This window comes from Silene latifolia, unplaced genomic scaffold (genome assembly GCF_048544455.1).
Source record: "Silene latifolia isolate original U9 population unplaced genomic scaffold, ASM4854445v1 scaffold_79, whole genome shotgun sequence".
NCBI lineage: Eukaryota > Viridiplantae > Streptophyta > Magnoliopsida > Caryophyllales > Caryophyllaceae > Silene > Silene latifolia.
In genome coordinates this window covers 501,316-513,500 of record NW_027413701.1, presented here as the reverse complement: position 1 = coordinate 513,500, position 12,185 = coordinate 501,316, and the positions used below count along the sequence as shown (strand labels likewise).

The following is a 12,185-nucleotide window of genomic DNA, read 5'->3' as shown; positions in this document are numbered from 1 at the left end:
CGCACGGGGACATCTTCCCATATCCCCAATGGTGTCTTCGTCGATCTATCGGCCATTTGGAGCGTGATATTGGTGCATTTAAGCTCTCCCATCCCCAACCTTTTACTCACCGAGTACGGCATGATACTCACACTAGCCCCTAGATCACATAAGGCTTTGTTGATCGTTGTGTCGCCAATGGTACACGGTATTGAGAAGCTTCCCGGATCTTTTAGTTTTGGAGGTGAACTCCCTTGAAGTATTGCACTACTCACCTTAGTGAAGGCGATAGTCTCAAGTTTCCGGATCGACTTCTTCTTTGTGAGGATATCTTTCATGTATTTCGCATAGGCCGGCACGTGATTGATTAATTCCGTGAAAGGAATCGAGACTTCCAAATTCTTCACAATTTCCATAAACTTCCCAAGTTGATTATCAAATTTGGGTTTGGCTTTACGACTTGGAAAAGGAAGTCTAATCACAATGGGCTCCTTCTCCTTGACCTTGTCTTCATTTTTCTTTGAACTTTCTTCTTTTGATGATTCTCCATCTTTGGAGTTTTGCACAATTTCTTCCTTATCACTAGCTTCCACAACTTGCTTCTTCGGTGCTTCATACCTTGTACCACTTCTCAAGTGAATGGCACTAACCGTTTCATGTCTCGGGGGATTACTTTGAGGTGGTAATTGCCCCTTTTGTCTTTGTGAGCTTGAAGATGCTAGTTGAGTCAATTGGGTTTCCAACATCTTGGTGTGAGCTAGGATGTTGTTGATGGTTGTTTCCTTTGCTTGGCTATCTTTTTGCATTTGAGTGAAAAATTCTTGTTGATTCTTTTGCATTTGGAGGACCACTTTTTGGACATCAAAACCTTGGTCATTTTGGTGATTGTATGGATTTTGATTTTGGTAACCTTGGTTTTGATTGTAAAAGGGTCTTTGATTTTGGTTTCTCATGGGTGGTGGAGTGTATGTTGTTTGAGGGTTTTGAACATTTTGGCTTTTGTATGAGAGATTTGGATGGAATTTGGTATTCTCATTGTAATAATTAGAATAAGGGGTACCACTCTTGTATGCTTGGAAAGCATTCACTTGTTCATTTGTTCTTCTACATTCACTTTGGTCATGTCCCAAAGTTCCACAATTCTCACATATCCCACTTGGGATTGATGAAGATGCCGTCATGGCATTGACATGATGCTTTGGTGATTTTGAGACTTCTTCAAGTCTAGCCATTGCTTTCTCGAACTTCAAATTGATTGTATCAATGTGAGCACTAAGTTGAGCACCCAATTGAGTAACAGAGTCCACTTCATGCTTTCCTCCTCTAGTAGCCTTGCGAGGTCTACTATATTGTGAGTTATGGACCGCCATTTCCTCAATCTTGTTCCATGTTTGATTGTCATCAACCTCGGTGAACATTCCATTTGATCCCATGTTGAGAATGTTCCTTGAATCTTCATATAAACCATTCCAAAATTGTTGTACCAAGAACCATTCGCTAAGTCCATGGTGAGGACATGAGCGACAAATTCCCTTGAACCGCTCCCAAGCTTCATACAAAGATTCTTCATCCCTTTGCTTAAAACCCGTAATTTGAGCTCTTAGCATGTTAGTCTTTTCCGGTGGGTAGAATTTTTTGTAGAAAGCTAGAGCCAACTTCTTCCAAGAATCAATTCCGAGAGTGGCCTTATCAAGGCCCTTCAACCATTGCTTTGCAGTGCCGATTAGAGAAAAAGGAAATAAGACCCATCGAATTTGGTCTTGAGTTACACCGGTTTGAGAAATCGCATCACAATAGTCGCAAAAGGTTTCCATATGAGAATGAGGGTCTTCACTAGGCATCCCCCCAAATTGGCTCCTTTCGACTAATTGGATAAAGGCGGATTTGGCAATAAAATTTCCGGTTAGATGTTGTGGTGTAGGAGTACCATTGGGTAGGTTCTCCTCGGTGGGTACGGAGTGTGATGAAAACTTAGGCATTGTAGGTTGATTTTGGGGGGTATTGTGTAATGGGTTATCCTCTCCTTCTATTGCTAAAGGGTTGACGAACTCAATAGTTGGTTGAATATCCACAACCTCACTACCTCTCAAATTCCTCCTAGCAAGTCTCCTATTGTTTGTTAAGGTTCTTTCAATTTCACGATCAAGAGGTAACAAGTCACCTTGTGACCTGCTAGACATGCAAAATATCAAACAACTTGAAAACGATTAGAACCAACCTTGAGGAGTTTTACTTCCTCAAGGCAAAGAAAAGACACAACTAAAATCAATGTAAAGAAATCTAAATCAAGCTAACACCGTCCCCGGCAACGGCGCCATTTTTGATCGGGTCCGTTTCGTGTTCACAATTAAAGATGTGGTCGTTGGGTCACGGTCGAATCAAAACATAATTTATAACTTCACAAAACAACTCTACATTTAGTAAAGAGGCAAGTAAAGGTCGGATCCCAAGGGACGGGAATTGAGATGAGATTTCGATTGAAACTAGTGGTGTCTTTGGGGTGTCACAATTTGGGTTGATGTAGAAGGTCACTAACTAAAATAGCAATGAAAATAAACTAGCAAGACGAATTAAAAGGGGTGTAAACAATTGATTAAAAAGCACTAGGGTGTCATGGGATCATAGGGGAATCATGGGATATGATCATACAAACATAATCTCAAATTATAAGCAAGCAATTATTATTGTGATGGATTGAGTTGGGTTATATATTACAATCCTAGGAAAGTTTGGGTCCCGAAGCCGAATCGATTAGATTGTACAACACCTACAAGTCGACTTAGTCTTCCCTACTCAACAACATGCATGGTCTAATGAGACTCGAGTTGGGTTATGTCTTACAAGTCTTATTGAAAAGATAGGTGATGGTGGTAAATGCAAGGATTCATAGGCTTAGCATTTCATCAAACATAACATGTGCAAGAGTTGAGATCAAAACAAGCAAGCAAATAAAACATGAAAGCATATTAATTTAAGCATGAATCATTCCCCATGTTGGTTTCCCCTAATCACCCATTAACCCTAGCTAAGAGACTACTCACTCATCATCATATTAAACATGCTAGCAAGGTTGTCAATCATACTAACAAAGTGAAACATGATGAACAAATAAAAGTAATTAGCAATAATTTAAAAGGGATTTAAGAGATTATACCTACTAATGATTCCAATAACAAAGCAAGAATAATAGAAGTACTTGATGTTTGATTGAGAGGTTGTCAATCTCCCAATAATAACCCAAATAATCTTCAATTACCCAAAATAAAGGATGAACAAGAGAGAGATTAAAGAACTAAAACTTGGATTAAAACTTGATTAATACTTGATTACAATATTAAAGAGAGATTTGATTGATATTAACTACTCTAATTATTGATAAGAAGAACATGCTCCTCTAATTAGACTAATGGGGTATTTATATTGAAAATTAGGGAGGATGCATTAGGGTTAACTAAGGGCTAAACTAGTAATTACACTTTTTAGATTGAGCAAGGAGAAGCCGGTATTTTTCGAAGGAAGGGCTTTTTTCTTCGTTGCTTGGAGAAGAGGAAATCGGCTGTGAAGGAATCCGTGCGGATTAGGGTCGGGACGGGCGGATTTTGGTGATGGAATCCGAGCGGATTCGAGGGAATCCGGGCGGATTGTGGCGGTGCAATCCGAGCGTCTTTGGAGGAAACCGCTCGGATTGTGCTGTGCGGAGACGGGCGGATTGGAGACAATCCGCTCGGATTGTGGTCCAGCATAATTCCTTCTTCTTTTCTTCCCTTTTCTTCATAAATTCCTTGGGGATTTCCTTGGGGACTCAAGGATCCTTTCTCAACATTGCTCATCTACTATCATATGTACAAAGGCTTTCTAATCTTGTCTCTCCTTGATGCTTGGTCATTGGATTCGATCAATTTAGCCTCGTTTTGCCATGAAAATGCAAGATTCTTACTCCTTTCCTACCAAGGGATCAAAATCTCAAAGAATATGCAAAACAAAGAACTAAAGATAGTAAATGACCCAAATATGCACTAAAAAGCATGGGAACGAGGCTAATTCGGGGACTAAATGTGCGCTAATTATGGTCACATCAGTGGGCTGAGAAATGGGATAGCCGATATCTCATTTGGGCAGCGGAGAGTCACCTGTCTTATAGGACGGTGAAGAGCATGGTAATTCTCAAACTCGTCACTCTCTCATCATCTTTCTTTACTTATTTATTTGCCGTTTCATTTCTCTTTCACTTCAAGCTAAAGATAACTTTGCGTCGAATTGATATAGGAGGCTGGTAACATGAGGTCCTTTTCTGGCTACACGACGATGATGGAGGCTTACGGGAGACTGTCGGAGAAGGAGCAGGCCATCATCGAGCTTGGAGCTTTCGGAGCTTTGGTCGGAGCGTGGAGGGAGATCAGGGGAAGGAAGCTTCGAGCTAACCTTTGCCTGATTCGAGCCTTCCTTGATCGGTACTTAGACACGACCTCTACCTTTCACATGCCTTTTGGCGAGGTCGGGGTCACGTTGGAGGACTACGACATGATTTCTGGTCTGCCGTGTGGAGTGGAGGCTGTGGTGTGGCCGTCGACGGCCATGAGGGCGGACTCGGCCGAGGCCAGGAGGCTGATCGGCTGGAACCTAGCGGCAAGTGCTGCTACGGTTCCCAGGTTAGTACCGAGCTCCTACATCAGGGATTACTTTGCGGGCAAAACCCCGGCGTTGGTGACGATGGACGGGAGGGAGGTGACTCCTCTTCCTTGTACTGCAGAGCAGAGGGCTCGTCTATGGCTCTGGTGGTTCTTGTCTTCACTCTACCTTGGAGACAAGGGGGAGAGGCTGTCGACGAAGCTTCTTCCCTTCCTTTCTGGCCTGAGTGACCTAGGTCGTTGGGACTGGGTCACTCTTAGCTTTGCGGTCCTCACTCGCTACATGAAGGCCATGGTTCGTCCTGAGCTGCTGGAGAAGGGGACTTCTCCAGCTACTGTCGGTCCTGGACTCCTGTTGGAGGTATGAACCTTCATTTCGTATCATGAAAGGTCATTTATTCTTCTTATCGAATCGTGAAAGATCGTCATCGATTATCTTGTTTTGCAGGCGTGGGTGTACTCCTACTTCCCGGGCTTCGCGCCCAAGAGGACGGAGCCTGGACCGAGAGCTTACCCCATAGTGAGGGATTGGGTGATGTGTCGTAGGAAGAGCCAGCGCTCTTCTTACGATGTCTATCGATGGGGCGTGAATGCCCTGAAGATGAGTGACGTAAGTACTTTTCCTTCATTTATTTATTCATTACTTCTTCAGAAGCGATCATAAGAATGACCTCTTGTTTGCTTATCTTAGTGGGTGCCCAGGCCTTGGGTGGACTACCTTGACGCCCCTCCTTTCGTGGCTGAGGTCCTTCGACCTAGGAGCTCGAGTCGGTTGCTGTTGAGGACGTCGATGGGTGGTATCTGAGCGAGCGCTTGACTCGTCAGTGCTCTCGTGATGCTTTCACGGTTCCCATCGTTCCTCCTCGGACGATGTTTAGGGAGCCTTCTGACGCCGAGAGGGAGGCTGACCTGGCAGACGTCGGTGGCGACGCTCTTCTTCTTCCTGGTGAGGAGTACTCCGTGTTCATTCGCCAGAGGCTGGCGTACTGGCCGGTCGTGGTAAGTGCTTCATTTTCCCTTTTTGAGTTGACATGATAAAATGATGAATGATCATCAAATAAAGAATTCATTTGAATTTTCAGGAGGTTAAGGAGGCGGCCATCGAGCCCCCAGCGTACCCCGAGACCCTCGAGTATACTGACGCAGCGGGGATGACGACGATCTCCGAGCTCCGCGACTTTGGTGAGGCGGTGACAGATGCTGGCCTAGAGGAGTGGCAGCACTTGGTCAGGAGGGTAAGCTCCCGATTCAGTTAGCTTTTGCTGTTGTATAAGAATATATTTGTCCATTTTATTCAAAACCTTTGTTTATTGAAATACAGGTGGCGCCGTCTCGGCACGTGACATTGTGGAGGGTGGCCAACCGGCCACAGGCTACTGCCATTGAGGCACTTGCTGGTGGCCAAAACCGACAGGTATGAACCTTTCGTTTACTTCATTTTGAATTTTGTAATATTCTTGCATTTGAAATGATTGAAATGAGGCATCTCTTTGTCATTTGCAGAGGGAGCGCGACCTGGAGCGTGAGCTAGCGCAGTCCCAGGAGGAGAGGGCTCGCCTGCTGAGGGAGTTGGAGGTCAGAGACGCCGAGATTGCCGCTCTCGAGGCGAGGGTCACCGAGTGGAGCGATGACCAGGAGTAGTTGTCTTTGTTTTTTTGTTGCTTCTGTTGTTGTCGCCGGCTGTACTGCACACATTTTGTACATTTAGGACTTCATTTTGGACTTGTTTTGGGCAAGAGCCCCCAGTTTGATGTACATATAACATTTTGGTTGTATATATGACGGCCTGAGTGCCTTTGCTGCTGGGTTGTATGTTCGTTCCTACAGGTTAGCTTTGAACAGGTTTGGTAGATGACGGTTTACACCGTCACGCTACCGAAATTTACATAGAAACTGCACATAGAACACATATTGTACATATGGCTTAAACTAGCGCAAAACAAAGAAAAGACCTAAAAATGCAAAAACTTGCCCAGAAATGAGCGAAAAAATTAGAAAAATGACCGGACGGTAGGGAGGGCTACCCCCTAAAAAAAACAAAAAAAAGAAATGTATAAGTTTGAAATGAAATGTGAAACGGGAGTGAAATGATTCCCCCAAAAAGAAAATAAAATGAAATGAGTAAGTGTGCTTTTTTGACGAAAATGTCGATTTCGTCTCAAAAAGCGTGCCCGGAAAATTAGGAAACATAAAATATGGTAATTTGACGGAATTACCAAAATAATAGCCTATTAGGAATAGGAAATTATATCAAGAGGAATTAGGAAAGATCCAATGCGGAAAAATCACAGAAATCCTCTGAGGAAGAGGCGCAGCATGTGCTGCGACCCTTCAAAGAGGCGCAGTAGGTGCTGCGCCATTTCCCCAGTTCGCCAGTTCTGACGGATTTTAGGAAACAGCTTTTAGTATAAATATAGACGTCGATGGAGCTTTTCATTCACATAATTCTTCCGTCCTTCTTCCGTCTATTATATAAAACTCTCCTATTACATAGAAAAATTTACAAATCATGGATGCCTTGGAAAATCGTCTCAAGGAATGGACAAACGAATTTACAAACGTCGAGAAGCATGATATGGGTGCTTTCAATTTGGGGTCAATCTTGAGTCTGAAACTGGTGAAGGTTGTAAAACCATTCTTGGACGCTTGTCTCGAATATTGGGACCCTAATTTTACGTGTTTGCCTTCCCTGGAGATGACATCTATCCTTTTCCTGAGGAAATTGCTGCAATTGGAGGATGGGACCCAGAAAATATGCTTCTTATACCCTCTAGCTCTCAAGGGTACAAAAACAAGTTTAGAGATTTGCTTGGACGGACTAAAGTTGAGGTTGACCGTCTGGTAACCTCAAAAGGAGTCCGTATGCTCGATTTTTTTGATCGATTTATAAACAGGGAAGACCTTCTATCTCTTATGTGGCGAAGCGTAGGGCATTCGGGTTTTGCCTACTGCATGGTTATGTCCTCCAAGGGCATGTTGATAAGGAAATGAGAGGGGATCCTCGTTACTTGAGCTTGATTGAGCAAATGGAGCTGCGGAGGTGCCCAGCTTGTCTGTGCCTCGGAGAGATCATTTTAGGGTTGGATAATAGGAAAGCCAACCATGAGCTTCCTTATTTGGGAAGTCCTATCATTTTGCAGGTAAGAACGCAACCTTTCTTTTTCTTTTTCTTTTTCGTTTTTTTTGTTTTTGTTTTTTTTTTTCGGTTGGACATTAATTCCTGTCTTTGGCAGGTTTGGCTCATGGAGCATCTGCAGTTGATCGAGCCCCTAGCTAATGTACCCGGATACCATGCTCGGTCGATTGCGATGAGGACCAGACTCTATATGGTTGACTTCACTCGGGTTTGCAACTATTGGGAGAACAAGCTGAAGAATGAAGGTGGTCCCCTGATCAGATGGGTTGCCATGGTGGCATCTCAAGTCAGTTACTGGAGTGTCATCCTTAGATCCTACTCGATCGGTACGTATTCCTGGCTTGGAATTCATGGTATGCATCTTCCCGGAGAGATTGATGAGGCAGGTGGGCCTTAAACAGAAGATTCCTAAGCTTGATACCGTTCCTCAGTCTGCAGTGGCACATACTGCCGAGAGTCGTAGAGAGTGGGCCCTCAAGTGGACTCAAAGAAACATGTGGTTCCTACATTCTTCTGTTGTTTCATTGTGGGTATCAGATTCCTATTTGCAGTGGAGGAAGGCTACCACTCCCGAGGAGCGCGAGAAATTGAGGAAGCGTGAGCCTGTTGACTACAAGATCCGTGAGGTAGCAAAGGAGAACCAGAAATATTTGACTGAGGGGGAGGAAGAAGCCGGATTCCGAGTTGTTCATCCGTCGAAGAAGCCGAAGACTTCTCCTACCGCAGAGGTGGTGGTTGATCGAAATGGTAAAGTTAGACCGCGAGAAAGGCCTTTGGTGATTAGGTCCGAGATAGCACAGGAGCGCCCGGCTCGTGGTCGAGATAAAAGTATGATATAAACGACAAAGGCAAGGGAAAGATGGAAGAATAGCCTAAGTCATAGTATAATTTATTATTATTATTATTATTATTATTTGTACTAGATGGTGGGGTTTTAGAATCCTAGCCTATTTATTATTTTTTTTAGCACTTTTATATTATGTGGCGTATTACTATTATTTATGGAGGAATAATGAATAAAAGATTACTTAGTTATGAAACTATAGTGATTTCCCTTTTCTTATTCTTGTCGAATTTCAAATGCAAATGCAAATGTCCTTCTATTTACATTTAAAATAATGGGTTGTATCCTGTGAAGGATTGCCTACGTATTCATTTTAAAAATGAAATCAAACCCTTGCGCGTAGTTCGAGTAAATGTAAAAGAATAATTGTTCTAAGTAAGAGCTTGTACTGAACTAGAAATTGAGCATGAGCCTTACTTACTCCTAAAACACAATTCGATCAATTTGATGATATGAGGATGACGAATTGTCAAAATGCAAGAGCAAGGTGACATGAGCTTTATTTCAGCGGGCCAGGGGCCGTTTTTATTTCGTGTCGCATGAGCGGCGCGTGGGTGTTACGCGTGGCGCGTTTTTGTCCTATTCTAGGCATAATATCGTTTTAGTTGGTCGAGGATAGTTGGGTTAGCAAATTCGTTCCCATCTAGGTCTGTGATTCTAACCGCACCCCCCGGGAGTATGGACTTGACCAAGAACGGTCCGGCCCAGTTGGTTTTGAACTTTCCTCGTTGATCGACAGGTAGAAGAGCTCTAACTGATTTGAGGACTAAATCTGCTTCTTTGATGCTTCTGTGCTTAACCCTTTTGTTGAAGGCTCGTCTGATACGTGCCTGATACGTTTTTTTTTCGCTAAAATGTAAGTAGTATTATAAAGAATCGGAACCATTTGAGAACGAGTTACATGGATTTGGTCATCCTAGCCTTACATAAACATAGCCAAGCAAGGCCCAACATGGGAAAACAACAAAACACAGCTTAAGACATCAAAACCCAATTTTCCACTTTCCCCTTTGCACTTCCCCCTTCCTTCTCGTGAAATCGATCATTTCCAATTCTTCAAGTTCATCAGTTCCATCAAACCCCTATCCCGCGATGCAGCTGGTTTATGGAAGCAAGTACTGAATTTGATCCTCAATTCCCCTATCATTCTCCGAGCTACCTGTTCTGGTCGTTGAATGATCTGCTCATACCTCGCAAGATTGCGTTGTGTCCAGATCATATAAATACACGCATTTAAGATTGAATTCATCAGATTCTTTCTCAGGGTTGTGCCTATCTGCCTCTCCCTCCAGTTACGAATATCTTGGTAAGGCAAGTGTTCATTTGTCCATTTTCTTGCACCTTCAATAATGATCCTGCTGTACTGACAATCAAAGAAGAGATGCTCAAGGGTCTCAGCAGAAGATCCGCATATGCAACAGGTACCATCAGAGCTAATGCCAAGTCTGTTTAACTTAACATTAGTATTCATGCTTTTACGGTAGTATAACCAGGTTATAAATGCATGTTTTGGGATTGTCTATTTGGTCCAAATAAATTTGTGCCATTGAACCATCTCCCCTTTATCACGAAATCTGTCATACTCCTTAGCAATGGAGTATTTTTGACTTGTGGACCACTGTTGGTAATCACTATTTTCTGCAATTGCATTTTTCACCTTGCATATTTTACGCTAGCACCAACTGGAATCAGAGAGGGGAGTGTAATCTTGCCAGGGAACCTGTTTTATATATATTTGATTGACCCATCTCACCCATAGATGAACAGCCTTTGAAGCAATCCACCGCACCAATTTGCCCACTGCTGCTTGATTCCAAATATAATCATTTTTGAGACCCAAACCTCCTTCCTTGTGAGGTCTACAGACTTTAGCCCATGAGACTGGTGGAGCTCTTATGTAATCCACTCCCCCATCCCATAAAAAGTTCCTGCAGATGCTCTCAATCCTTGCAATAACACCAGTAGGTAGAATAAACATAGAGGCCCAATAGTTGTGAAAAGTTTTTAGAACTGACCTGATTAAGACAAGCCTTCCAGCATATGATAGCTTTCTAGTCCTAATCCCCCTTATTTTTTATATCACTTTATCAATTAAGGGTCTACAATCTTGAGCATTCAGTCTAGTAGTTTTAATAGGGACTCCCAAGTATCTGAAAGACAGACTGCCTGATACGTTTGCACATTATGTAATGCGTGCAATCTTCGTTCATCCAAGAGGATGAGTTCTTCATATCTATCTTTCTTCCAATCGGCTTCTGGAATTTGATTTTCGAGTAGAATGCGTAAAGATGGGATTTCTAGCTCAACTGGTTGCACAGATTCCATGTCGTAAGTCAAATAGAAAGGAGTAGCCCCAGTGGGCATCCTAACGGATGTGTGATATCCCATAAGGTGAATGGTATCTTACTTGGCCAATCTCGATAATTATCGATCATTTTCTTGAGGATTGTGACAACATTCTTATTGGCTGCCTCTACTCCGCCATTAGTTTGTGGTTTGTATGGCGAGGAATGGTGGTGTTTGATTTTGTACTTGGCTAGCAATTGTTCAGTCTCAGCCTGTAAATGTGACCCATTGTCACTGATGATCTCATGTGGGCAACCATATCGACAGATGATATTGGTTTGTATGAACATGGACACGTTCTTGGCTGTGAGACTAGTGTAAGATGCTGCTTCTACCCATTTGGTGAAATATTCGATAGCCACCAAAATAAAACAGTGACCTCCTGTTCCAGCTGGGGTGACCTTCCCGATGATGTCGATTCCCCAAGCAGAAAATGGCCAAGGAGATGTCATGGTGTAGAGTAGCAAAGGAGGGACGTGTTGCACATTCCCGAAGATTTGGTAGTTGTGACAATGTCTGACATATTTGATGCAATTGGATTCCATTGTGGTCTAGTAATATCCTAGGCGCGTGATTTTATTTGCCATCATTGGTCCACTCATGTGAGGGCCACATTCTCCATCATGGACTTCTTCCATCACTTTCTGTGCCTGTGAATGATCAAGGCAACGCAAGACTACACCAAGAGGTGTTCTTTTATACAATTCTCCTTGCATAAGGATGTATTGAGAGGCGAGTAGGCGTATAGCATGTTGTCCTCTCTTATCCATATCCGGCGGATAGGTGCCAGTGAGCTTGAAGTTTAGAATTGCTTGAAACCAAGGTTCCTCTGGGTTTTCTCCTTCATCTTTGATTTGGTGCACATAGGCTAGTTCTGACAGTCGTTCGATGCATAAAGGCATTTCTACCATATTGTCTGGCATGTTAATCAGAGATGCAAGTTTTGCAAGAGCGTCTGCAAACTGATTTTCTTCTCGAGGTAGGTGTTGATAAGTCACTTGATCGAAGAATTGGGCAACTTGGTCTATCCTGGCCTGATAGGGTGCTAGACTTTCACTTTGAATTTTCCAAGATCCCGTAATTTGGTTGATGATCAAGGATGAATCTCCGTGAACTCGAAGATTCTTGATGCCTAAACCTACTGCCGCTCGTAGCCCAATGAGGCAAGCTTCGTATTCTGCTACGTTATTTGTCACCTGGAAGTCGAGTTCGACAGAGAGTGGTGTATGCTCACCTTCAGGAGAGATGAGCA

General features: G+C 43.2%; 1 non-coding gene across 1 annotated transcript; it reads left to right on the top strand.

The window, feature by feature from the left end:
- The first annotated feature begins 1,479 nt into the window (after positions 1-1,479).
- Positions 1,480-1,586, top strand: LOC141640468 (small nucleolar RNA R71). Its single transcript, XR_012543000.1, has one exon. It is a non-coding gene; the product is annotated as a small nucleolar RNA R71 (small nucleolar RNA).
- The last annotated feature ends 10,599 nt before the right edge of the window (positions 1,587-12,185 follow it).